Consider the following 27,998-nt stretch of genomic DNA (forward strand, 5'->3'; position numbering starts at 1 on the left):
CTAGCTTAGGAAGGAGATGGTCTTTTCCTTGGAGAAGAGGCCTTGCAGCATCTTGGGGACAGTGATGTAAATGTAGACAGTGGCCATGATGGAGAGTCTGCTGAGCAAGAAGCACATGGGTGTGTGAAGGCAGGTTTCTATTTGTATGAGTAGAATCATGACCACACTGGCTGTTACAGCCACCAAAATGATGGATAAGACCACTCTAAAGATGATCCTTGGGAATAAAGGATGTGTGATGAGGTCCAAGAGGAAGAAGTCAGTATAGTTCTGGTGAAATGCCCCATGTTCAGATCATGTGATAGTTCTAAGGCCTACAAATACAGAAGGTTGTTGAGTTTATGAATAAACCAAAATGTAATATATAGGTATTCAACTCCTTCATCTGTGATTTAATAAGTTTATTGAAAATACACGGGAAGCCAATAAGTTTAGATAAATTTAATATTTTTTGGCTTCTCTTGTTATTAAGCTGCTCGGCAAATGGTTGGACCATCAGGGTTTATAAGGAAGTACCTCAAACTTTAATTAAGGGTCAGGATCCACTGGTCTATGGTCACATGATGTTCTACCAAGGAAGATCAAGTTTAAGGCACAGTTCACAATGTGGACTTGGATTTGTTTTCCTCACAAGATCATTTCAGTTTATAAATCTCAAGTGTGGACCACCTTAACTTTATTACACAAGCAAGGCTTTCGGTTCATAATCATGGTGGCCTTTCTGATTGACACAACTGTGTGGGTTGAGATTTTATGACTTAGCATGGCCTCATATCATTTCATGGTGACATAAGTTACTCTTAAATTATTGTTCAGCCAAACATTAATAGAGTTTCTCTGACATTCTGAAGTTATCAAAATGTTATAAAAAAGTCCTAGAAATTCATTGATATTTGCCTTAAAAAGACATCCTCATTTATTGTTCTACCTTATTACCAATCCTTATGTTAATCTGTAAAAGAAACTCCAGATGGAAGATATTCCTGAATGGAAGGGGGAAAATATACAGTAATACTAAAATTCCCTTGAAAAATGGAATGAAATTTTTTTTATACTTTTTAATCTGGAGAAGTGTAAAACTACAATTCTTAGATATGTTCAGGGTCATTGAAAGATTAATTTATTTTTCTTATTATTAATTCGTAGTTTATCTCTCCCTGTTTCAGTGACTGAATTACTGAAGTAGTATATTTCCATATAATGTATTCCCTAGCAATGTGGATTCAAATATATAGTATTTTAAGTATCAAGAACAAAAATAATCCTCTTTTATGCTGAAGCAAAATAGGAACAACAGACTTTTCTTCTGAGTGTCATTCAAAGATGGAGTTAATTATGAGTTATGTTATAGATAAGTAAAATTCCAGAAGGCAAAAATAAAAAGCAATTTTACATTGGTCGGCATTGAAACTTAAATTTAATATAACTTATCTGTTGATGGGGAAAGAAGCAAATGTCTGCATTCTTAATAAAACCTACCTAAATATCATATGTTGGCTCTCAACAAACTTGAAGAAATTTAACTAATTCTGCCTTTCTTTAATATACAAAAGTTTTAATTCTTTCAGCCACAGCTCTTAATCAGAAACAAAGAAACTAAATTTAAAATATTGCCATTAAAATTATATTTGTAGGACTCTGCAATAACTGGTTGGATATAAAATATTCATGCAGATAGACAATAACTTTGCCTTAACCAATGATCTTTTTTTTTTTTCCAGTTACACACCATGGAGTTTTTATATGTCACTTACTGACACTGTCAGATGAAGTCCTAATTATCATTTTTAAAATAAACTAAAGAACTGAAATAGCTAAATATTCTGAAAATTTCCTATATTCTAAAAGTTGCTGTTCAATCAAAATATGAGCCAAAGGGTTTTATTTCACACAGACACTCAGACTAGACTCCACAGATTATTCTAAAGTGTAAGCTTTAACATTGCCTCAAATCTTTTAGATTGGGGTGATGGAGCGGAATTATCTGGGAGTCTGGGGTTAATAGATGCAAACTATTGCATTTGGAGTGAATAAGCAATCAGATACTGCTGTATAGCACGCGGAACTATATCCACATATTGGATGATAATGTGAGAAAAATTATGTATATATATATACATATATATATATGTCTGGGTCAATTTGCTGTAGAATAAAACTTGACAGAACACTGTAAATAAACTATAATGGGAAAATAACAACCGTAATATAGAAAAGCTTTTCTAACTAGAAAAGACAAAGAAAGGAATGCACGTTTTCAACTTTCTAGATCCTATCTTGGGGTAGATCCTAGAAAAATAGAATATGAATGCTAAAGGAGAAATAAAACTCATTTGTATGACTTCTTATTTATAAAATAATGAGAGACTAAATGAATAAAATAACCACACATTGAATACAGGCTGCTCGTGTGTGTATATCTGTGTGTGTAAGGGACAGAATATTTTCATGTAAGGAAGAGATCCTGTGAGAGTAGTAGCACAATAAGGGGCTTAAGCACATAGGTGCATATTTTACTTTAGTCAATGAGTCAAATATATTAAACCACTGTGAGACATGATCAAAAGATAAAATTACCGTAGTACTGTGGCATATTTGACACAGTAAGTTAGCAGTGACAATATCTACATTATGAAAATAATGTCATTATATTATTTACTTCCCAGCACCTCATTTTAACATTAGTATTAATATTATTTTTTATGTGATGTGTGAATTGTTTTATTTTCACATACAAAATCCAAGATTCCATACCCTATCAGGTAATCTTTCTACCACTATCACTTTCTACCACTTTCTTCCCTTCTCTTCTCTTCCCATTTCCCTCTATAACTACAACCCTTCTAAAAAAAAAAAAAAAAAAAACTTGTATCTCAATATCTCAGTCTCAGGCTTTTCTGCTGTTCTAGACAGAGAACACCTGACTTCCTGGATTGAAACATCACCCAGCATGGCTGCATAAACACCTTGTAGGGAAGTTCATGGGGTGTGAGAAGATCCAGCCATGGTAAGGAGGGCATTGTAAGTTCAGACTCTGGACTGGTTCTCTGGCATGGGAAATAATGGGCAGTTTTTCAAGCCACCTTGATTCTGTCTCTGATATATATACCACAGGGAGAGAAGAGGTAAGGAAGGCAAAGAGGGTCTCTGTGCAGTGTGCCACCTGATAGAAGCTGCCTCTTTCAGGACAGTGATAGTGGAATTATTCTGGGATAAACTATAGAAATCCAGACATAATTCAGATTCTAGAGCATCTTGTAAAAAGAGGCCATCTTGTAAATATAATTAGGAGATAGTCTATGGAGAAGGAATGTCCAAGATGGTGAGGTCTTGGGCCAATCCCTTATTTGCTATATGCACATATTTAAATCTTCTGTACCTTATGATGTTTTGACATCTTAAAAAATATTTTTAGCTATAGAGAAATAGCCCCTCCTTCATCTAGCCAGTTTTAAGAGATAGAAAAATGTCTAGCATGTCTTCAATGTGCGAACTAAACAATTTGGAGACAAACCTCCCCTCTGGCATTTGTGCACCCCTGGAGGCAATTTCCTCTACCTTAATCACTCCAGAACTAAATACCTGGCAAACAGAAATCACTCCAAAGCCAGCAAAAATTATTCAAACTATCCAATCCTAAACTGTTTCCTCTTCCTCACCTTATTTTTCCAGTGGAAATCCCAATAATGCTCCACTTGATTTAGGGTATGTCAACAGGACACAGGACTGCACTAAAGAGCTCTCAATGGCCAAGCAAGAGCAATATGAGTAAATACATATATACATATGAGTAAACATATATATATATACACATAAATATATATGTACATATATATGTGTACATATATTTAAATTTATAGAATTGTATTGTTACTTAATCCAAAGAATAAAATAAATATTATGAGTTCCCACTGTGGCACAGTAGGTCAAGAATCTGATGTAGTGTCCATCTGGATGTGTGTTCTATCCTTGGCCTCACTCAGTGGGTTAAGCCTCTGGCGTTGCCACAAGCTGTGGAGTAGTTTGCATATGTGGCTTGGATCCTGTGTTGCTGTGGCTGTGATGCAGGCCTGAAGCTTTAGCTCCAATTTGATCCCCAGCCTAGAGAGTTCCATATATGTTGCAGGTGTGGCCTAAAAAAAAGAAATCCATGAATTTATATTGATTATGCATATATTTATTAAGCATATAAATATGGTAGAGGAAGGAACATATGTTCCTGGTTGAATATTTTCAAACAATATACGTATAATTCACCATCAATGAAAAGGAGCATAAACAAACCCTCCTTAAAAGTGGCCTGTGATTTCATTCCAAAGAATATGATGGTAAAAAAATGGGAAGAAAAGAGAGTAATATTGCATTTTGGAAAACTAAGAGAATAGTGTTTCTTCTTCTTATCTAAGTCAACATCAACAGTGATAAGTTCATATTCAAATCCTTGATGCTTTGAAATGAAAATGGCATTTTCCATGTGGCCTCACCCATTAAAATCCAAAGCAGTTTAATGATGCAAAAAACATGAAACAGATTCTAATGAGTGCATACTATGAAATATCTTACTAAGACAATTTATAGATGTCAAGATCACTAAAAACAAAAAGTGTTAAAAATAATCAGAACCAAGTACAGCCTAATGAGACACTACAATTGAAGCAATGATGTGAAATGGTTGGCCTCTGGAGTAGAAGACAGCTATGAAAAAAATAAATAAACATGAATAAAATATAGGCTTTAGTTAACAAATATATAATAACATTGTTTTAGCAATTGTAACAAAATTACCAACGTAAGATGACAATTACAGAGGAAAGTGGTGCACAATATACTAAAGACTCTGTACTCTTTTCTCAAATTTTATGTAAATTTAAAATGCTTATCAGAAATAAACCCTGTATTGGGCCCAATAATATTTGTATTTTTGTTGAGTTTTAAATTTTATATTTTACTAAAAGAATTTAACGTAAAATATTTAATATCTTGAAGTGACATAAAAATTAACATTCTAAAATAATTGACTGTTGGGTTTTGATCTATAATAATGTAAATTAAGTGTCAAGGAAAATCAAGGCAATGTTTACATTCCACTTTTAAATATCAATTAGTTGCAGCCCCATTACTTGGATACTTGTACATATATATTTATCTATGTGTATATAGAGAGATAGATATTTATTTGTATTTATATAATCATAAATATGTCTTCATAAATACTTATATATTTATAAACATCCACTCACCTACATGTGAAATTGGTGCTTTCTACTATGCTTACTTTAAGCTCCTTAGGATAGAGTTCCAGTTCACAATCTAGGACTGATATATTTATCAGAAACATAAACAGTTTCTCTAAATCAAAAGCTAGGCATGCCAGGAGAGAATTTGAGCTCCTCATTCCAGCATGCTCATTATGGGCAAGTTGCAGCCTACTGTGAAATTTTATACTGGAAGGAAACCATATTTTTATTAAGCACATCAACTTGTTAGGTAAGTTCTGTGATCCCCATTATATATGATTCACATGGTCATTGCTACAGGAAGCCAACCGCTAGGAATGGCCCTCAAGGGACACCTTCACTTAGACTTCTTATTCAGTATAGCTTATGGAGTATTCCATATATTATTTTGTTTGCCTATGTTCCCCCTACCCTTTAAGTACTGAAGTACTTGTTCTCTAGGTACTAGGGGTATCAGTATCAGACACTATCCACTACTCCCTCTCATCATATTGTTCTTAGTTGAGAAAAACTACCTAGCCCAAGGGAGGTAGGTCACATTCCAACAATGCTCCTGGGGGTGCATAAAGGGGCCTATGTGCCCTACTGCTTGAGACTTGCTAAGGGCATGTCTGAATTCATCCTGGGTTAGCAAAGACTTCGTGGCTATATCATGGTTCAACACCATGCTGTGCCCAATTCTGTTCCCTTGTTTCCAAAGTGAGTTGATCCTAAAGGCACTCCACAATAAATTTCCTGCATGCCTATTCTGTCTCAGAAACTATGTCCCACAACTTACCATGCGTGTCCCCTTAACCCTGGGAATTGAGAGGACAACTGCTGAGTGATATTCATTTCCCTTATGTACGTCCTGCTCATGTGTGACTTCTTGACTCTGTACTCTAGTCAACTTTGAGCCCCTGATAGCTGTCCTTTTCAAAACAGCCTGTTTTTGTGAAGTTTGGCAAGTCTTCCCCTTCCATATGCCCTCTGGAGAAGAGGTGCATGAAATATCCTGTTCTTACTAAATGAGGGTCTGGTAAAAATTTTCTTTGGTTTCCCTAATTTATGACTACCTAGTCATAAATAATCCATTATTACCCTCAATTATGACACTGAGGTTCACTGTACCTTCAGTTTCATGGTGGAATTCTGAGTGGTATATACATTTTTGCATTTTACATAGAATTGTCTTGATGATCATTGGCATGTCCCGTGGCAATCCACAGAAATTTTGATCTGCATTTCTCAAAGTCTATTTACAACACCTTACAACCAAATTCTGAGCAATCTTCAACCAAATGGACTGGAAACTTTCACAAACATATCCTGCTCCAGAAGACAAAGAGGAGGCCACATAAAGAGGTAGGAAGGGTGATTATGTGATATAAGCAACCCCATACCTCCCAGGCATGAAGCCCAATATACTGGAAAATAACTGTTTCACACAGACGTACCTACAGGAGTGAGAGCTCTGAGTCCCTTGTCAAGTCCTCATGCCTGGGGATCTGGCATTTGGAGAACGAGCCCCCGGAGATACTGGCACTGAAGACCAGTGGGGCTTGTGCACAGGATCTCCATGGGACAGGGGGAAATGGAGATCCCATTCTTAAAATGCACCCACAGAATTTCATGTACACTGCATCCAAGGGTAAAGCAATGTCTCCATGGGAATCTGGGTCAGACCTGACAGCAGTTCTCCCAGGACCTCCTGGGAAAACATGGATGAATGTGGCTTGTTGTGGGGGAAGGGCATTGAAAGCAAAGCTTTTGAGAATATTCATCAGCCTGCCTTCCTCTGGAGGTGGCCATTTTGAGAAAATCTGGCCCCACCCATCAGTACTGAGAAGCCCCAGGGCAAACAACAATCCAGGTGGGATCACAGCCCCACTCCTCAATAAACAGGCTGCCTAAAGACCCCTAGGCACACAACCACCTCTAATCTCACCCAGAAACAAAGCCCAACCAACCAGAGGGTTGGGAATCAGCTCCACCTACCAATGGGCAGGCATCAATCCCACCTATCAGGAAGCCTATAGCAAGCCCCCATACCAACTTCAGCCACAAGGCGTGCAGACACCAGAAGTAAGAGAGGCTACAACTCTGTTATTATCTGTAAAAAAAAAAAAAAAACCTCACCACACCAAAACCTGTAAAAAAATTAAAAGACAGAGAACTATAACACAGATGAGGGAGAAAGAAAAAAACCTTAGAAATACAGCTAAGTGATCAGGAGATTCTCAGTCTCCAGGAAAAAGTCTTTAGACTGTTGATGCTGAAGATGATGCAAGACATTGGAAAGACAATGGCAGCAAAGACAGATAATTTACAGGAAACACTGAAGCAAAGAAATTCAAGATATAAAACTTAAGCAAGAAGAGGTGCAAAATACAATAACTGAAATAAAAAATTCCTTAGAAGCAGCCAACACCAGAATATATGAGGCAGAAAAACAAATATGCAAGGTGGAGGACAGATTAATGGAAATCACAGATGCAGAACAGAAAAGAGAGAAAAGATTGAAGACAAATGAAGAGAGTCTCAGAGAACTCAGGGACAATGTTAAATGTACCAACATCTGTATATAGGGTGCCAGAAGGAGAAGAGATAGGGACAGAAAAAATCTTCAAAAAGATAATAGCTGAAAACTTCCCAAACATGGGAAAGGAACCACTCACTCAAATCCAGGAAGTGCAATGAGTACCATATAAAATAAACTAAACCCTGAGACACATATTAATCAAACTGACCAAAATTGAAGACAAAGAGAAAATATTGAAAGCAGCTAGGGAAAGAAACAAATAACATACAAGGGAAACCTAATAAGGTTATTGGCAGATTTTTCAGCAGAAACTCTGCAGGCCAGAAGGGAGTGCCATGATATACTTAACATGATGAAAGGCAGAAACCTCCAACCAAGATTACTTTACCCAACAAGGCTCTCATACAGATATGAAGGAGAAAGCAAAACCTTCACAGATAAGCAAAAGCTAAGAGAATTCAGCAACACTACACCAGCTTTACAGCAAATAATAAAGGAACTTCTCTAGGCATTAAAGAAAAGGCCGCAACCAGGAACAAATATACCACAAATGATAAGGCTCACCAGTAGATGTATATATACAGTAAAGCTATGAAATCATCCATGCACAATTATGCCACCAAAATCAGAAATCCTGAGAAGAGGAGGGTACAAATGCAGAACACTGGAGATGCACTTGCAATTAAGAGACCCAAAACTTAAAACAATCTTGTATATATGTAGACATATCAAAACTTCAGAATAACTTCAAACCAAAAATCTACAATTGATACACAAACAAATAAGAAAAATCAACTCAAATACAACACTAAAGACAGTCATTAAACCACAAGAGGAGAGAACAAAATAAGAAGGGAAGTAAAAAGAGCAATGAAAACAAACCCAAAGCAACTAATATTATGGCGATAAGAACATACATATCAATAATTACCTTAAATGGCAATGGACCAAAGGAAAAAGAGATAGCTGGATGAATGGATGAAAAAAAAAGACCCACATATATGCTGTCTTCAAGAGACCCACTTCACTTCTAGGGACACATACAAATTGAAAGTGAGAGGATGGAAGAAAACACTCCATGCAAATTGGAGTCAAAAGAAAGCTGGAGTAGCAATACTCATATTAGACAAAATAGACTTTAAAATGAAGAATATTTTAAGGGACAAGGAAGGACACTACAGAATGATCAAAGGGTCAATCCAAGAAGATATAACAATTTTAAATAACTACTCACCCAAACATAGGTTCACAACAGTATATAAGGCAACTGCCAACAGCCTTAAAAGGACAAATAGACAATAACACAATAATAGTGGGGGATTTTAACACCCCACTTACAGCAATGGGCAGATCAACCAGATAGAAAATCAATAAGGAAACACAGGCCCTGAATGAAGTATTTGACCAGATGGACTTAATAGATATTTATAGGACATTCCATCCAAAAGCAACAGAATACACATTCTTCTCAAGTGCACATGGAACATTCTCTAAGATTGATCACATCCTGGGCAACAAATCAAGCCTCTGTAACTTGAAGAAAATTGAAATCATATCAGGCATCTTTTCTGATCACAACATTATACAACTGGAAATTAACAACAATAAAAAAACTGCTTAAGCAACATCAGACACTAGCAACCTTGTGATACTAGACCATCATAATGGCAAATCTGTGGCTAAGGCAAAGCAATATTCAGAACAGCATGTATTAAAATGTATTGATAGTAATCGTGAGCTGTTGCTGAAGGTCTTATGTGAAACCTGATGTACTACCTCTTTTTGATGTACTGCTTATATTTAACTAGGTGCCTGGGGTTTTGCACAGGAAATACTGTAGCTTGCCTTCAAATGTAGATATCACTCAGGTGGTCCATTATGTTCTAATTCACAGTATTATTGGACAGTCTGTTAAGAAGCAGCATCCTAGGATGTGCCCTCTTTAGAAATTAAAAACAAACAAAAGCAAACAAAATAGTAATTATTACAGCTTGCTTGGATTAAGCAATTACAATATTTCAGGTTTTTACAGAGGCACTTTTTCACACCAACTATTCCATGAGCAATGTATATATGTAGTTTTATAGTTGTGGAAGGTGATCATTATGTCTACTCTTAGATGAGGTCAGAGAAGTGGTAAAATGGAGACAAAGAAACATGCTTTTCCTGGACTGTGAAAACATAAAGTAAAATAATTATAAAATCATGAAAATTATCCCAGATAAGATAAACTTAGAAAGTTCTTGGTATACAATAATTTAACCTGTTCTAACAGTCTTTGCTTTATTATCATTTCCTTTATTATACAAACACAAATAGGCAAATATAAGATTATAAAATATATATGCAAACTAGTTGAAAATCACAGCATATAATTCTCTCAAAAAGTTCAAAAAGGAAAACTAATAGCTGACTTCTACCTGGGTTTGACAAAATCTTGTCTTTCAACACTCTTTTATCACCTTTACTTATCAACGTTTAAGTAAATTAGGCCATTATTGGATTAGACAACTGGTTAGTGTATTTTTACATTATCATATGCTTCCATGGACATTTATTTACATGTTTTGTTTGTAAATAATTCTCTTATTTCACCAAATCATGGCATTCTGAAAGCACATAGGAAAGTATGTTGAAGTGTTAAGCACCTGTAAGATCCTTGAAAATTAAACATCTCTGACATCCAGAGTCAAAATGACACAGGTCATTTTCATAGTAATTTTTAATAGGATGTCAACAGGCCATGGCCCTTAATTGGTCACTCTGGATGTTGATTTGAGCAAGTGTGAGGAGCCAGGACCAGAAAAGCCTTCCTCCACTCAAAGAGGCATATTAGAAAGATGTCCCACAGACGGGATGCACATCCAAGTTACCGTGGTTCCTTGTTTATATCTTATGTAAGTTGTACAAATCCTTTAAAATTTATTAGTTTTGTGTATGATGTTTGAACTCTAGAAAGTCCATATTTATACCATTTTCTCTGCATTTTCCTCCAAGTAAATTACATTTCACTCTCTATTCTACAATATGAAGGGTTTAAATATAATTTGGCTGACCAAGCCATCACATTAAAACACTTGTAACAACTTGTCAATTCTGTCAGATAAGCAATTTGTCTCTTCTATTTTATTTTTCATACAATAGATTTATTAATATTCTCATTATTATGGGGGAAAATTGATAGTTTTCATTGTAAATGAGGGGAAAAAGATAAGAAAATTATAGAAAGAAAAATTATAGGTCATTTAAAGTAATCTATGGTTATTCTATGTGAAAAAAATGTTATATTTACACTTTCCGGTAGCATTGGAAAAGAGAATTTTGTAACTTAAAGTAAAAATATCACAGTGTTAGTATCATCCTATGTGAACAACTATGAAGATAGAAGAAAAATAGAAAATATCTAGTGTTCTGAAAAAATAGTGAGGAAGAAGAATATATTTATTTTTACTATATTAAATCCTCCTCCTCCTTTTCTAGTTAGAAGTGAGCTTTTATACTTCAACATAATGTCACTTTAATTATTTTACTTGCAAGATGAGTTAATTCCTCTTTGAAAAATTTTACGACACTTTTTTTCCTTATATAACGACTTTAATTTTTTTCCATTATAGCTGATTTACAGTGTTCTGTCAATTTTTTACCGTACAGCATAGTGACCCAGTTACACATACATGCATACATTCTTTTTTCTCATATTGTCATGCTCCATCATAAGTGACTAGACAGAGTTCCCAGTGCTACACAGCAGGATCTCATTGCTAATCCATTCCAAAGGCAATAGTCTGCACCTATTAACCCCAAACTCCCAATCTATTCCACTGCCTTCCCCTCCCCCTTGGCAACCAGAAGTCTGTTCTCCAAGTCCATGATTTTCTTTTCGGTGGAAAGGTTCAGTTGTACCCTGTATTAGATTCCAGATATAAGTGCTATCATATGGTATTTGTCTTACTCTTTCTGACTGACTTTGCTCAGTATGAGAGTCTCTAGTTGCATCCATGTTGCTGCAAATGGCATTCTTTTGTTCTTTTTTATGGTTGAGTAGTGTTCCCTAGTGTATGTATACCATGTCTTCCTAATCCAATCATCTGTCCATGGATGTTTGGATGGTTTCCATGTCTTTGCTTTTGTGAATATTGCTGCAATGAGCATGTGGTTGCATCTGTTTTTTTCAAGGAATGTTTTGTCCAGATATATCTCAAAAGTGGGATTTCTAGGTCATATGGTAGTTCTATGTATAGTTTTCTACTGTTCTCCATAGTATTTGTACCAGCTTATATTCCCACCAACAGTGCAGAAGGGTTCCCTTTTCTCTGCACCCCCTCCAGCAATTGTTATTTGTTGACTTATTAATGATGACCATTCTGACTGGTGTGAGGTAGTATCTTATGGTACTTTTCATTTGCATTTCTCTAATCAGAGATGTTGAGTCTTTTTTCATGTGCTTGTTGGCCATCTGTATATCTTCCTTGGAGAAATATCTATTGAGGTCTTTTCCCGATTTTTCACTTGGGTTGTAGACTTTTTTGCTGTTGATTTGTATAAGTTGTTTGTATATTTTAGAGATTAAGCCCTTGTAAGTTGCACACTTTGTTTCCATAATTAATTTTGTTAGAAATTATCCTTCAGAATCATCTTTGTATATGTTTCTAAACCTTCTAAGTAGTGGCAAATTGTCTCATTTAAGTAATGTGAAAAGACAGATAGGAATTTTAATAAAACCAATAATAAAATGCTGTCATATTTTAGGAAATTATAATTACATAATAGTCATTTTATTTCTTTGACAGATTTAGCAGGTATTATTTCCATTAAATACTCTAAAAACTATTAGGATGCCAACTAAACATTTATATTTGTGAATAACTGCTTGTTGTCATACAATTATTTTCAACTAAAAATAAAATGCACAGTTATATCCCTTTTATCAATTGAAAAGAGCTGCTGAGGAGTTCCCATCGTGGCGCAGTGGTTAACGAATCCGACTAGGAACCATGAGGTTGCGGGTTCGGTCCCTGCCCTTGCTCAGTGGGTTAACGATCCAGTGTTGCCGTGAGCTGTGGTGTAGGTTTCAGACACGGCTCGGATCCCGCGTTGCTGTGGCTCTGGCATAGGCCGGTGGCTACAGCTCTGATTCGACCCCTAGCCTGGGAATCTCCATATGCCGCGGGAGCGGCCCAAGAAATAGCAGCAACAACAACAACAAAAAGACAAAAGAGAAAAAAAAAATAAAATAAATAAATAAATAAATAAATAAAAAAGAGTAGGAAATCTTTAAAAAAAAAAAAGAGCTGATGATTTAATAATTTGTAAAATACTTAAACACAAATGGAAACTTCATATATAGAAAATGTTTTGCAAATTGAAAATTTACATAAGTTGTAAATATTATTTAAAAACAAACCTCTCTTGCATGAATAAGCAAATATGCCTCTAAAATATTAATATTTGTGAAGTTCTCATTTGTGGCATGGCTGCTAACAAACCTGACTAGCATCCATGAGGATGCAGGTTTGATCCCTGGTCTCCATTAGTGGGTGGGGTCCACTGTTGCCATGCTTGGACCCGTGTTGCTGTAGCTATGGCATAGACTAGTGGCTGCAGTTCTGATTGGACTCCTAGCCTGGGAACCTCCACATGCTGAAGGTACAACTCTAAAGAAATTTATTATTTTTTAATTATTTTTAAGAAAATTAATAATTAGCACTATATATTAAAAAAAAATTCCCAATACACTGATGTTTAGATATCCAACTGGAGTGGAAGCAACACAAAAGACCATCAATGAAATTAATTAATAAGTATGATGTAATCCATGCATATAAAAGAGCATTGGTCATCCTTAAAATGGAAAGAAATTCTGACATATGTTAGAATACAAGTAACTTTGAAGATATTATAAGTAAAATAAACTACTGAAAACAACAACAAAAAAATGCTGCATGTTTTCACATATCTGATGTTGTTACTGTAGTTAATTTTATAAAGACAGAAAGTGGAATGGTGATTGGAGGGACTGAGAAAAGGGGTAATGAGGAATTATTGCTTCTCAGGTAATCGTTTTGGTCAGAGATGATGAAATCTAGGGATTAATATTGATGATGTATATAGAACAATATGAACGTATACTTAATGACACTGCATTGACAGTGTCTTTAACTTAAGATGATTACACAAAACCCTACAGTTACTAAACTACTTATTGATTTCTCAATGAGTTTAAGGTTCTAGCAATCTTCAGCAATAAAAAGAGATGTAAGTAATGGGATATAAGGCCTCAGATCAAAGAAATAATTTAAGAGGGTTTGAGAGCTTCAGAAGAATGATGCTGATGACTCTAATGAAGAATTCCATGTAGTTACTAGTAGTTCAGACTGCATATTAGATATATGAGGATGTGCAGAACACCATGGTTTAGCAAATCTGAAATGACAAGAAGGAAGTTTATTTCCTTGATGTCTAACTTAAAAAAAAAAAAAGAAAAAGCTAAAACCTGCAACTAGAATGCTTCTAATACAATGATGATGCCCAAGCAGTGAAATTAAGGATAGAGTAGGTCTTTTTCAAAGACTTTCTCCTTCTTAATTGGCAGTCTAGTGTGGGATGGATGTAATAAGTGGTGGTAAAGGGAGTGACCATGGAAGAGGTGAACTCATTCTGCCATGTACCTTCATTGAATCATACTTTACTTTAAAGACTGAATAAATAACCTCATCTCTGCATCTATGGTTGTATTTATTCAACAAGATAGAACAGTTTTGACTCCAGGATATCAGAAGCGAAAATGACTCTAAGGACTTAGAGCCTCTTGGAACTAAAGATGAAATTAAATTATCTCTATGGTTGGGTGAAAAAGTAAGAAATTTTATTTTTCTTCTTTATGCAATAAAGGTTGTATTTCTGTTACTTTGCTGGGGAACCTTCTCTCTACACAAAATGCCTTTTGCAGTTAATGAAAGACTACATCATTGTGTTACATTTGGGGGAGGGGACATTTCTAAGAAATTCATTTCCATTTTCAATGTATGTCTTGGCACTTTAAAGTAAATGCATTTACAATTTCAAAGTAAGTTATGTTTTTACCACCAACCTCAATTATTCCAGGTCCTAGGCTTAAGAAAACAAGTCCCCTCATAGTCAGATTAGTGTGGCTTTAAGGTCATAGGCTTGTAGTGAAACTCATTGGTGTTTAATCTTGGCTTCTAATATTTTTGAGCTGTGTATATTTTTGTGTATGTTATCTAACTAGAGCACAGTTTCCTGTCTTGTTAGGAGTTAATAAAACAATCAAGAAGAAAGTTTCTTAAGACAGAGATTTTCCAAGTCTGTGAACTATTACCTCTTCAGGTAAAGGACATTAAGCCTTTGTTATCTGGTCACTTAGCATTCTTTTGATTTTTAAGGTGCAGCTCTTAGAAGTTTCAATTTATTTATTATGTAAATTATAACTCAAGGGCTGAACTCATAGCCATTTATGATGGTATATAAGACTTTATATTTCCCCCATTTATCCCTAGGTTTGCTGATTTATCTCCATAGGAAATAGAAATCTATAAATTTAAATAAAAAGCAAACAAATAACCAAACAAAAAACCAATTGATTATTTTCAGATTCTATTCAGGTCTCCATTAGGTATAACTATTGGGACCAACTTGCTATCATCCTTCAGCCACCTTGTGGATAATTAACAACATGGCATTATTCTAAAACTTCACTATAACCATTGGTGTATTCTTTAAAGTAGCATACATGATTACGGGGACAAAACATACAGAAGGAAAAAAAACTTCCAAAAATAACATTAAGCATAACTTTGAAAGGTTGATATTGATTTTGTTTTACATAATTTATTAAATATTTTCTGCATTGAGCAGCTTTTTGGTTAAATACTCATTATTGTAAGAGTCAATATTCTGTATTTAAGAGCACTGATAAGCATCTAAACCCCAACTTTACCACTTATGACCTGAGGAGTAGCAAAAATTAACCTCTATCTGTGTTCTGACCTGAGGGAGGGTCTCTCTGTACAGATGTGGTTGGGGTCTCCCAGGCCCCCAGGAAGGGAAGTATGTGACCTCCTTGTTTTTATATCCAAGCAGGGTTAGCCCCTCTTTTGACCCTGTTATCACCATTGTTTAACAGTTCACAGAAGACAAGGACCAGTTATTTGCCTTGTGTCTATTGTTATCTATATCTTTGGGAATAGATAAGTGGCTGGTTGTACATGCTGTAAAGGTTCATGCTGGAGCCCTCCCATCTCTTTCTCAGGAAATATAAACAAGAGGCTAGTTGTACCAATTTCCTGCCTCAGGATGTGTAAATAAGTGGCTAATTGCAATTGTCTACCTGAAGCCCATCTATCTCCAGCCTCACTCTAACAGAAGAGGAAGTGTTGCTGGTACTATGAAAAGAGGAGAACCTATAATGCTTCATGCATAACAAGTCAGGATTAGGGAAATGTTACAGTCACTCAAGATGGGACAGAAAAAGAAAATCAGCACAGTGTTGGTATTAAAGGAGAAGTATTAAAATCTCTGAGTACTTTAAAATAAACAAAAAACAAAAAACAAAACAACAAACAGCATCTTGTTAATGGTATCATACAGAAACCCATTAAAGAGTCAAGTAAATAGAAATCAAAACAGACATCCGCCTCCAAAGACAATTTCATTGCATACAGTTGAAATTCCAGAGGAATATAAACTAACCAGCCACATAGAATTACTTATTATGCATTTTTCTAGTGTTCCAAGTTCATGAAAAATCCTTATTTATACAACTTATACCAATATTAGATACCTAACTTTCAGTACTACATTACTCATTGATGATAGCTTAGGACAATACCAACATAATTCATTCAGGGCTTTACTATGCAAATGGTGTAGTAATGGGACATACATACCATGCCACTTATTTATTCTGTCATAGTGAAGAGGCTAGAGGACACTTACATATAGATGAGAAAATATTTGCATTTGCATGGAAAATCAATCTCAAAGTTTATCATTTATTATGTAGGAGGATTTTGAGATTCCATATACTAATGCAATTTGCCAACTCCAACCAAATGCACAAGCAAAAAGATATTTGTTTCACTTTTCACAGTCATTGTGACAACAAATATGAGAGTATATGACAACAAAAAGTGACACTTATAAGTTGTGCTTCCATGTTGTTTGGATTTCCATTTGTGTTGTGGAAGATGTAAGTGAAACTTTGGAGTACATTGTGGAGAAGGCTGAGGAAAATTTAGATGACCTAATGGATTATGCTGAGAAAGTGTACGTCTATGGGAAATGTGGTAGAGGCATAAGAAGACCAGGAGCTCCAAGATTTCACCAGATGGCTTAGCTGTTTAAGGACCTGGCATCACTGCTTTGGCTGGGGTCACAGCTGCAGTACAGATTCTATCCCTGGCCCAGGACCTTCTGCATGCTGTGGACATGGCCGAAAAATATTATATAACTTTGTCTTTTAGCAGTTTGAGGACAATATGTTTAGTTTGAAGTCTCTGAATTTATTCTACTTAGACTTCATTGAGCATCTTGTATTTGTATATTCATGTTGTCCCTCAAATTTAGCACATTTCCAGCCATTATTTCTTCAAATAATCTCTGTTCTTATACGCTTTTCCTTGTAAGACTCCTGTAATTCATGCATTGGTCCATGTGATAGTGACCCACAAGTTCCTTAGGTTCTGTTCAACTTTTCTTCATTCCTTTTACTTTTTGCTCCTCAGATTTGATAATTTCAAATGATCTGTCCTTAAGTTCACAGATTCTTTTTTCTATCTGCTCAAGTCTGCTGTGGAATCCCTCAAATGAATTTTTCAGGTCAGTTACTGTATTTTGCAGCTCTAGAATATGATTTGCTTTTATAATTTCTGTCTCCTTGTGGATTTTCTCATTTTGTTCAAATGTCATTTTTATAATTTCCATTGGTTCTTTGAGCATATTTAAGATATTTCTTTTAAGGTCTTTGTCTAGTAAGTCTAAGGACTGTTTCTCTTCAGGAATGGTTTCATTTGATCCTCTAAATAAACCATGTTGCCTTTTTTTTTTTTTTTTTAAAGATGTCCACCAGAGTCTTGGAATGTTTACACATCAGTACTGAATGGTGATCACAAAGTGAACAATGCAGTGGAAGGGTGTCAAGGAAAATTTCAAAAGCTGATGATTTTGGATTATTCTTCAATGTGGAGTGTTACTGCAGTGTTAACAGATAAATGACAAGGCAATAAACAGATTCTAACCAGGTTCTTTGTTATCACAGTTAAATTCGGCTAGCAAATTCATGATGATTCTGCTGAAATCAAATGTGTATAAATAGAATTGTTAACATACATAAAGCAAATTATCAGGTTGTTAAATACTTGAGAGCAATTACTCATTGACTTAAGACAGACCCTGCCAAACTTCATGAAGGGGACAATCAGAATAAAATTCATCATGAATTACAATGAGAATAACATGAAATAGTAACACACATAAACTATTTTTTTTTCTTTTTGCTATTTCTTGGGCCGCTCCCATGGCATATGGAGGTTCCCAGGCTAGGGGTCCAATCGGAGCTGTAGCCACCGGCCTACACCAGAGCCACAGCAACACCAGATCCGATCCGTGTCTGCAACTTACACCACAGCTCACGGCAACACTGGATCGTTAACCCACTGAGCAAGGGCAGGGACCGAACCCGCAACCTCATGGTTCCTAGTCGGATTCGTTAACCACTGTGCCACGACGGGAACTCCCACACATAAACTTTTGATTTATACATGAGATCATGGGCCAAATGTTTCAATGACTTTCAAGGATCTTTTTGTCATGGACCAAATATCCCAATGGACATTTTAGACATGAAAAAAAAATATAGGATCTCTTGAAGTTTCAGTGTTTTAGACAGGACCAAAGGTCCTCAAAAAAAAAACAAAAACAAAACAAAACAAAAAAAAACCTCAGAAAAACTTAGGGCTTAACTTAGACATGGTATGTGACCCTAGTGGGAACCCAACTTGTCATCAGAAAAACCATCACAAATGCCAGATTAAAGCTTGGATATATGTGTGTATGTGGGTAGGTGTTACTAACTCTTCAGTAACTGTGATGTGAGGGACATGATGCTACTTTATGATTCTAAATCACATCATGCTATAGAAGCTCCAAAAGGTAAGAATATTAAACAGGCTTTAACACCATAAAGAAAACATTTCATTGAAACAAACTATGAACAACTTTTACATGTTGAAATTTCCAAGCATTGAAAAAATATATAAATGAATATAGAGTGTTTTCTTACCTAAGATATGCAAAGTCTGTAGAAATGGTGATTACAGCAGTTATTCCAGTCATTCTGGTCATTGTTGTTGCCACAATTAATTGTATGTAACATACTACATGTTCACTTATATGACTATAAGTACTGTATGTGGAGTACACCTGTTGGACAATCCGAAAAATATAGTTCTGCTAAATTTAAACTCAACCCTGAAAATGGGTCTTGTGACTACCTTACAATCTTAATATTCCTTCTTTGTTCATTTAACAACATGTTTCCCAAATACCTTTCTTTTCTTCTCAGTTATTTTTATTTTTATTTTTTTATATAATGATTTTTTTTCCAGTATAGATGGTTTACAGTGTACTGTCAATTTTCTACTGTACAACATGGTTACCCAGTTACACTACACATATAAATCCATTTTTCTCACATTATCATGCTCCATCATAAGTGACTAGACAGAGTTCCCAGTGTGACACAGCAGGATATCATAGCTAATCCATTCCAAAGGCAATAGTATGCATCTATTAATGCCAAGCTCCAAATCCATCCCACTGCCTTCCCCTCCTGCTTGGCAATCACAAGTCTATTCTCCAAGTCCATGAGTTTCTTTTCTGTGGAAAAGTTCACTTGTGCTTAGATATATTAGATTCCAGATATAAGTGATATAATATGGTATTTCTTTTTCTGACTTATTTCACTCAGTATGAGAGTTACTAGTTCCATCCATGTTGCTACAAATGGCATTATTTTGTTCTTTTTTATGGCTGAGTAGTATTCCATTGTATATATGTCCCACTTCTTCCTAATCCAATCATCTGCTGATGGACATGTGGGTTATTTCCATGTCTTGGCTCTTGTGAATAATGATGCAATGATCATGCGGGTGCATGTGTTTTTTCAAGGAAAGTTTTGTCCAGATATATGCCCAAGAGTGGGATTGCTGGGTCTTATGGTAGTTCTATGTATAGATTTCTAAGGTACCTCCATACTGTTCTCCCTAGTGGTTATACCAGTTTACATTCCCACCAACAGTGCAGAAGGGTTCCCTTTTTCTCCACACTATGTTTTCTCTCTTCCTAAAATTATAAATTATATGTATACAAAATATTTACTTTCAAGTCAAAGAATAGGTCTCATATTCACATCTTGGGCCATAAAAACATATAATTTTACACTCCTCAGTCATTAAATATCAGTAGGATTACTAAGCTGGCAAAAGTTTACACTAGAATGCTATTCATATCTGCTCCTGCAATCTAGAACAGAATTTTTTCTGATTCCTTCTTCTTTTAAGCCTCCATAACATAAGATACCATAAGATGTCACCTAAAGTAAATGCTTCTCTTATTATGATATGTACTAAGTTATTGCACTCCATAGTTAAATTTTAAGGAATTCTCTCACAAACATATGCACACCAAAAAAATCAGAAAATATGAATTTGAAAGCATACAACATATTAGAAAAGTAAAATACTTTTTTCACTATGGGGGGGAAATGCATATGAAAGAATGCCCATAAATAATAAAGACACCTATTGTTGTAAACAACTCTATTTCGCTAATGTGAATGTCCCAGTTTTCTACATTCCCTTCAAATTCTAAGATGTCACTTTACCCTTTGCTCCTCACAGAGTTTAATCATATTCTTCTGTAGAATGTGCATCTCTCTGCCTGGTGGGGAAAATCAAGGGCCTGAAAAATAGTTATATGATGCTGGGAAAGTCAATCTTCCAAGTGTCTCATTGGCCAAAATGTTAGAAGAGCAAACCCTATCTTCAAAGTTATAGGAGGATTTTTTTTGAAGGCCCTCATGATTGGAAGCAGGTATCTAATAATGTTATCAAAATGTTGAGGATCTTCTCTCACTCAAGATAAATTACTCTTTATTTTGGTAACTGTGGAAGTAGGACAGGTTCCAGAATGAGAAAATGGTATTAGTTTCTGAATTTGAACATGATCAGCACATACAATTTGTTTTAGTCACTTTAATCCCTATAGCAAATTTTCCCTATATTTAAAGCAAACATGATACTAAGAACAATTATAAAATTTATGATTTTTAGTTTATTAATCTAAGATTCTAAAAGCATTTATTTTTAATTAAAAATAGCACTGACTAGTTCTCTATCTTGAGATTGAAACAATTTATTACATACACAGCATATGTTCTGACCTTGTTCTTAAAAGTACACAGAGATAAAGATTTTTACAATCTTTCAAATTAGAAGGGACCTATTTGTTGGGAGACATGTTTCTAAATCTTTTATTAGTCTCTCTGCTTCTATTTTCTATGCTGAAAACTCCATCTTGTCCTGTTTACTTTATCCCATATTCCTGCTTGAAAAACAGTTGCAGTGCTGGTAAATGACTTAAGCTTAAGAACAAAGACCAAAAGGTGTAAGTTATTCATGTGGTCAGCTGAATGAGGACATAATGCCTTGGTCTAGGCATGCCAGACCTGTGCAGATTGGCATGCCATTTGTACAGCATGATATGTCCTTTTAAGAATAAGAGGAACATGCAGCTCATGGCCCCAAGGGGTTTGTGAGAGGTCGTTAGCAGAATATGCATCAGCAAGGAGAATGAGGTACAAACCTAGGCACACAGGTTTGCCACAGATAGGCATGCTGTCTGCAGAAGCACAATGATGATTCTCTAGATGCTGTGCATAGTCAGCTAAGGCCAGGCTTCCTCAATGCTAATGATTGTTAAATGCCTAAAAATCAGAATAAAAGCTTAACCAGCTACCAGCTATGTGGCTTTTAAAATAATAAAAGAACTATATGCTGCACCTACAACCCTCTCCTCGCTTGAGGTAATCCGAAAGAGCACAATAAAAGCAGTGTGGTTTCTTGAGGTGGCGCTCTAGGTCCCTGAGAACTTGAGTTTCCTGGTTCCCAGCTTTGATTAAGATAATTGTCTCTGGGTCTTGTTTTATGTCAACTTAAGTTTCATAGCACCCATTCTTCAACCCTCACCTGTTGAGCTGGTCTTGGACCTATTATTTTCAGGGAGCCCTGAAATACACCAAATTTATGTTCATCTTTCTTTCATGGAAGTTTTCCCACAGTTTATCCAGGATGTAGAGAAGCAACTGACCCTGTGGCAACTTCATCCACTCTGCAGAAGGTGAGGTCCAGAGACAATGATTAGTGTCCCAAGATGGTTCCCTACTTTATCTTCTTACGGTTATTGGCTAATGATAAAAATCACTGCCCTTTGCAGGTAAACACTATAGATTTAGGAAAGGTAGAAAACAATATCAACAGGTATATATATAATCCTAAACCTTGTTTTAATAACTAAGTTTTTACTCAGTATGAAAAAAAATAACCTACCTGTGACACTTACCTCTTATTTTCTCCAAAGAAGAAAGGATATCTGTGACAAGCTAGCAAAAATCAATACTTTTTCTTTGCAGGAGTCACCATTTTAAATGCTTAAATTGGAATAACATCAGAATTGGTGAAATTGGAAAGAATTTAAGGATGATTCTTTTGGTCCCAGCTTCACCCTTAATAGGAAATTCTGTGTGAGCTTATGAAAGTTACCTCATTTCTTTCATTTTCAGTTTGCATTGTAACTCTTCAAAACTGTATTTCCCAGGGAAAAAAAAAATGAAGAGGTCTTCTAAAATGAAATGCCATTCATTTCTAAAAATTCATACTATTTTATACGATGAAAAATTCTTAGTACCTGAGATGCATCAGGGGAAAAAAAAATCAAGATCCCTGTCCTTGTTTACATGATGAGTAAAATCTAAGGTTATGGAATAAACATCAAAATCTAATTAATTAAAAGGATATAAACAAAATTGAAAAACCAACAGTTTATGACACAGATATTTATTTATCACATAATATTTTTAACTAATTATGTAAACAAAGGTGATATAGTGGAACATAAACCTTAAAAATATTCATGGCATTTAATTCTCTGGGATTTTTGAAGAAGTACTTACTGGATGTTTGGCAAATATTTTGAAAAACCTTGCTAGACCTGGGGATTTAATCAGAGCTATCTTCAAAATAATGCAACCTGAAAACAAAGCATTACAAAACAACGTAAAACAAACAAGCCAAAAAACCCAAAGAATCACTTCTGGTGGTATTAATTATATATGAATCAGCCAATCATTTTAGTTATATTACCTTTCAATATCATGACATTATTCATTATTACAATTGTCCTGCCTTATATCATTCACTTCTATATAGAGTATCTGAAGATTTAAATGTTTTATTTTCACATAGTTATCAAAGCTGTCAACAGGACTTCGTGCAATTTGAGTAATTTTGCTTGTCAGGGATGTGCTCTCATTTCCAGGCAATATAGATATGCATACTCTCCTTCACATTGAATAATTCTCTATTTTCTTTTTTGACTAACATTCCTTTATGTCTAAAACCTTTCTTGATATTCAATAAATGGTTAATAAAATATTTAACAAGTAGCATTTATATCATCCATGTTACTATTTTATATTTACATATTTTTTCATTTATTATGTAAGTGAAATAAATGGAAGAAATGGTTCAGTTAATTTTATGCATATATACCTCACCCTCATAGATACCCCAGAGGGGATCTAACTGCCACTCAATGTGGAAAGTCAGATCCTCTGTAGAGCAGCCTAGCAGGCATATAGTAGAAAATGAACATAGATGTTCAGCATGCTACTCTCAGAGGGACATTTTTCCCCAGGTCATTACCAGGGTTAAAAAGCTGGCAGCTGCATATTGTGCCACATGCTTCCCTCATTTGGAAAGTGATCAACTAATAACAAAGTTTGGCATAAAATCACAGGAACAGAAATCTGAAGACATGGTTTTCAGGTTTTCATCTGCCTCTTTCTTGCTTAGGATAGGCAATAGTTTGCTCTAAACATCAACTTCTCTATCTCCCATGAGCTAATTCCTTCTCAAAATATTTGGCAGAACTTTTTTTTTTTTTTTTTTTTCTTTTTGTCTTTTTGCCATTTCTAGGGCTGCTCCCAGGGCATATGGTGGTTCCCAGGCTAGGGGTCGAATCAGAGCTATAGCTGCTGGCCTACGCCAGAGCCACAGTAACGTGGGATCTGAGCCACATCTGCAACCTACACTACAGCTCACGGCAATGCCAGATCCTTAACACACTGAGCAAGGCCAGGAACCGAACCCGCAACCTCAGCATTCCTAGTTGGATTTGTTAACCACTGAGCCATGACGGGAACTCCCTTGGCAGAAATTTTTGAAGATCAAAATTAAAATGAGATAAGGCATTTGAACATGCTTTGCAAAATGGCAACCATCTTTTTTCTACAATAAAGTATAGTACCTGACATCTTGCAATTATACAATTGGTATTTTAAATTAATTTTTAATCACTATAATTTATTACTTCCATTCTCAAATTAATACATTATATTTTCATAAAGATCAAAAAGTGATGACCCAAAATTTTCTTATATATGAATTTGTTATTATAACTGAGAAAAAAATTCCCAGTCATTTTCATAAAATAGAATGTGTCCCTTGAGTGAGAAGTGAGGACATGCACTATATATGATATGATTTAATTGTTTAAATTGTATTAAAGTATAGCATACAATAGCAAAGTACACACATAACAGGTGGCAAGATAAATCATCACAAATTGAACATACCCATGCAACAACCACCTATATGTGGAATAGACTCTTGTTTTGGCCTCTTTTAATTCTTTTTTTTTTAAATTAAAATATAGTTGACTTACAGTGCTGTACCAACTTTTGCTGTGAAGCATATATTTTTTTTTTCTAATTACTATTTTCCATCATGTTATATCCCAAAAAGCTGGATATAATTCCTTGTTCATTATAGTTCCACCTCATTGCTTATCCATTCCAAATGTAAACTCAAAGTCCCCTCTTCCTATGTCCCAATCCCTAGCTTTTATAATATCTCTAGGAAGCAAATACATCTCCATTACTTGCTGTTTTTCAAATACTTCTTTATCAATAACCCATGTTAATTGTAACTTTTAAACATGAAAATGATTCATCTTGGAAATGTAGCAACAAAAGTCAAATGGCAACACAGATCTGACAGGACAGACTGAGAGGAAATTAGAAAGAAGGTACCAATGCCCAGGACTGAAAGGACATGTGAATGATTAAGTGAAAGATTTTGTGGATAGAGAGATGAGAAGAGGGCCTAACAAAGGCAGGGAGGAGAAAGTAGTAAGTATAATTGGCAGAAATTCAAAGGAATTAAGAATATGAAATTGAATTGAAATGACATTGAGGGTATTTTATAAATGAATCCTGGCTAGTTACTTTACTTGAAGAGATCAGTTCATACAAGTCATTCTTCCATCTCTTTTCTATTTGTTTTAAGGTGAGATCCAGTTTGTGAGAGCCTTTCCAGGCAAAACTAATCTTGTGATTATCATTTTGATGGCAGTATGTTTGACTTGCATCAACATCTATGGAGGAAATGTTTTTAAGTCTGTGTTGACACTAGAATAACATAATGGTGAGTAACCTTTTTATAATCTTTTGTCAACTGCAAAACCACTAAAAAGTGAATCCAACATAGTCTAACTCCTATTGATAGACAAAATAAATTCTAAGTAAATCAAAACATCTTTATTTTTCGTATTTCAACATCTTACACACAGTAGGAAGTTAAGGCTAGGTAAATAATTGGTGAATCATGAATGATTGCAGTCTTATTTAATAAATATTCTTTCATAATCATGCATCTATCAAAACACCACCCTTAACCAAAAGCTAATTAAGATAAGAAATATGGAGTTCCCTTCCTGGCATACCCAACTAGAAACCATGAGGTTGTTGGTTGGATCCCTGACCTCAATCAGTGGGTTGGGGATCCAGCATTGCCCTGAGCTGTGGGGTGGGTCACAGACATGGCTCGGATCTGGCATTGCTGTGGCTGTGGCACAGGCCGGCAGCAACAGCTCCGATTAGACCCCTAGGCTGGGAACTTCCATAGGCTGTAGTTGTGGCCCTAAAAAGGCAAAAAAAAAAAAAAAAAAAAAAAAAAAAGATGAGAAATTTTTGTGTTCCAGTCTAATTGATGGAATATTGAAAGACAGGAGAATTGACCAAGAGAGCTGGGTTTACTAATGAAAGCTCTTGGCTTATACATTCTCTGCTCATCTATATCCATCTTATTAGGGAATGAATGGAAGTTCCTTAAGTAGAACTGTAGAAATGCTACTATCTTAGTAATAGAAGTCAATTTTAATCAATCAGTACATATTTATTGATTTCCAGGCACACAGTAGACTCCATGTACATAACTACCTATAGTTTAATTTCAGAGGTTAGAGAACACAGACCTACATAATACATAAATAAGAATACAGAACCCCAAAATCAATTGAATTGTCTTCACAAGACTATTTAAAATAAATCTGGTCCATATTATCACTAGAAAAAAAATTATTTTGGATGTTTGACATTATATCAGCAAGGACATGACAGTAGTTCCTTGCAGTCTCTGTTCAAAAATTTGTCAGTAATTCAGACACAAAAGATACATGAACTCATGTAATATATAAAAATACCTACTTAGGACATTCAAAGGTATGCTTGGCCTGCCTCGGATGATATATTTTGGCCATGCCTTTCAGCAGGGAGAAGTTCCCTGGGCCAGAGATCAAACCTGAGCCAGAGCAGTAACCAGAGCCACAGCAGGGACTACACTGAGTTCTTACTTGCTGGCCCCCAGAGAACTCCAGGCCTGGGATAATTTACAATGTTACTTGAGGAAAATGCTTTCATGAAGATGTCTGCCAGTGAATTCAATCACAAGTTGGCTGATCCTCAGATACTGACTGTCTTCAGCTATAGTTCTTAAATGATGCTGACAAAGAGATAATTTTGCCTGATGTAATTTAGGATTGTCAAAATTATTATATTTGAGAACCAAGAACATCTTCTCTGGAATGAATATGTGCCATTGGTCAGAGCACAAAGGATGTTTGTACCTGGTCTCTGCTCATATTTCCTGGGCACATCCTCCACTCTGACTTTCTAGGAGGAAGCATATCTCCCCATTTCCTTAGAGCTGTGGACACGTCTTTATTTCTTAAGCTGTAGATGAGAGAGTTGAGCATTGGGGTAAAAATGGTATAGAAGTCAGATAAAACTTTGTCCTTCTCTGGTGTGTAATATTAATGTGGCAGCACATTGGTGTAGAAGGCTTCCCCATAGAAAATGATCACCACCATAATATGGGAGGAACAATTTGCAAAGGCTTTGTGCTAGCCCTCAGAGAGTTCATCTGGTGTACAGTGAGCAGGATTCAAGAGTAGGAGACAAAGATGATGGATATAGGGATGAGCAGCATCAGTATACAGCAGGCATACATCAGGGTCTCCATAGAGCAATGCATCAATGCATGATAGCTTCAGCCCTGCTGGGATCTCACAGAAAATGTGATTAAACTTTTGGGACCCACAGTAGTGGAAACTAATAATAAAGGAAGAAGCATGAATCCATCTAGAGAACTGCCAACCTAGGAGCCCACCAAAGTAAACAAGCAAACCCTGTGGTTCATGAGGAAAGGGTATCGAAGAGGGATGAAATAGTCACATACCAATCATAGGCCATGAGGCCCAGAAGGAAGAATTCCCCTCCAATCAGGGTCAGGTAGAGGAAAATCTGAACTTCACAGCCCAGGAAGGACATGGCCTTTTCCTTGGACAAAAGGCTTGCAGTATACTGGGGACAGTGATGCAAACGTAGACAGTGTCCATGATGGAGAGATGGCTGAACAAGAAGCACATGGGTGTGTGAAAACAGGAATCTGTGTGGATGAGCATAATCATGACCACATTGGCTGTTACAGCCACCAAAAAGATGGAGAAGACCACTGCAAAAATAAGCCCTGGGAATGTAGGATGTGTGATGAGGCCCAAGAGGATGAAGTCAGTGGAGTTCTGGTGAAATACTGCCATGTTCACAT

General features: G+C 35.6%; 1 pseudogene; it reads right to left on the minus strand.

Moving 5' to 3' along the window:
* LOC102167847 lies at positions 1-27,990 on the minus strand (annotated as a pseudogene).

This window comes from Sus scrofa, chromosome 2 (assembly GCF_000003025.6).
Source record: "Sus scrofa isolate TJ Tabasco breed Duroc chromosome 2, Sscrofa11.1, whole genome shotgun sequence".
In the NCBI taxonomy this organism is placed as follows: domain Eukaryota; kingdom Metazoa; phylum Chordata; class Mammalia; order Artiodactyla; family Suidae; genus Sus; species Sus scrofa.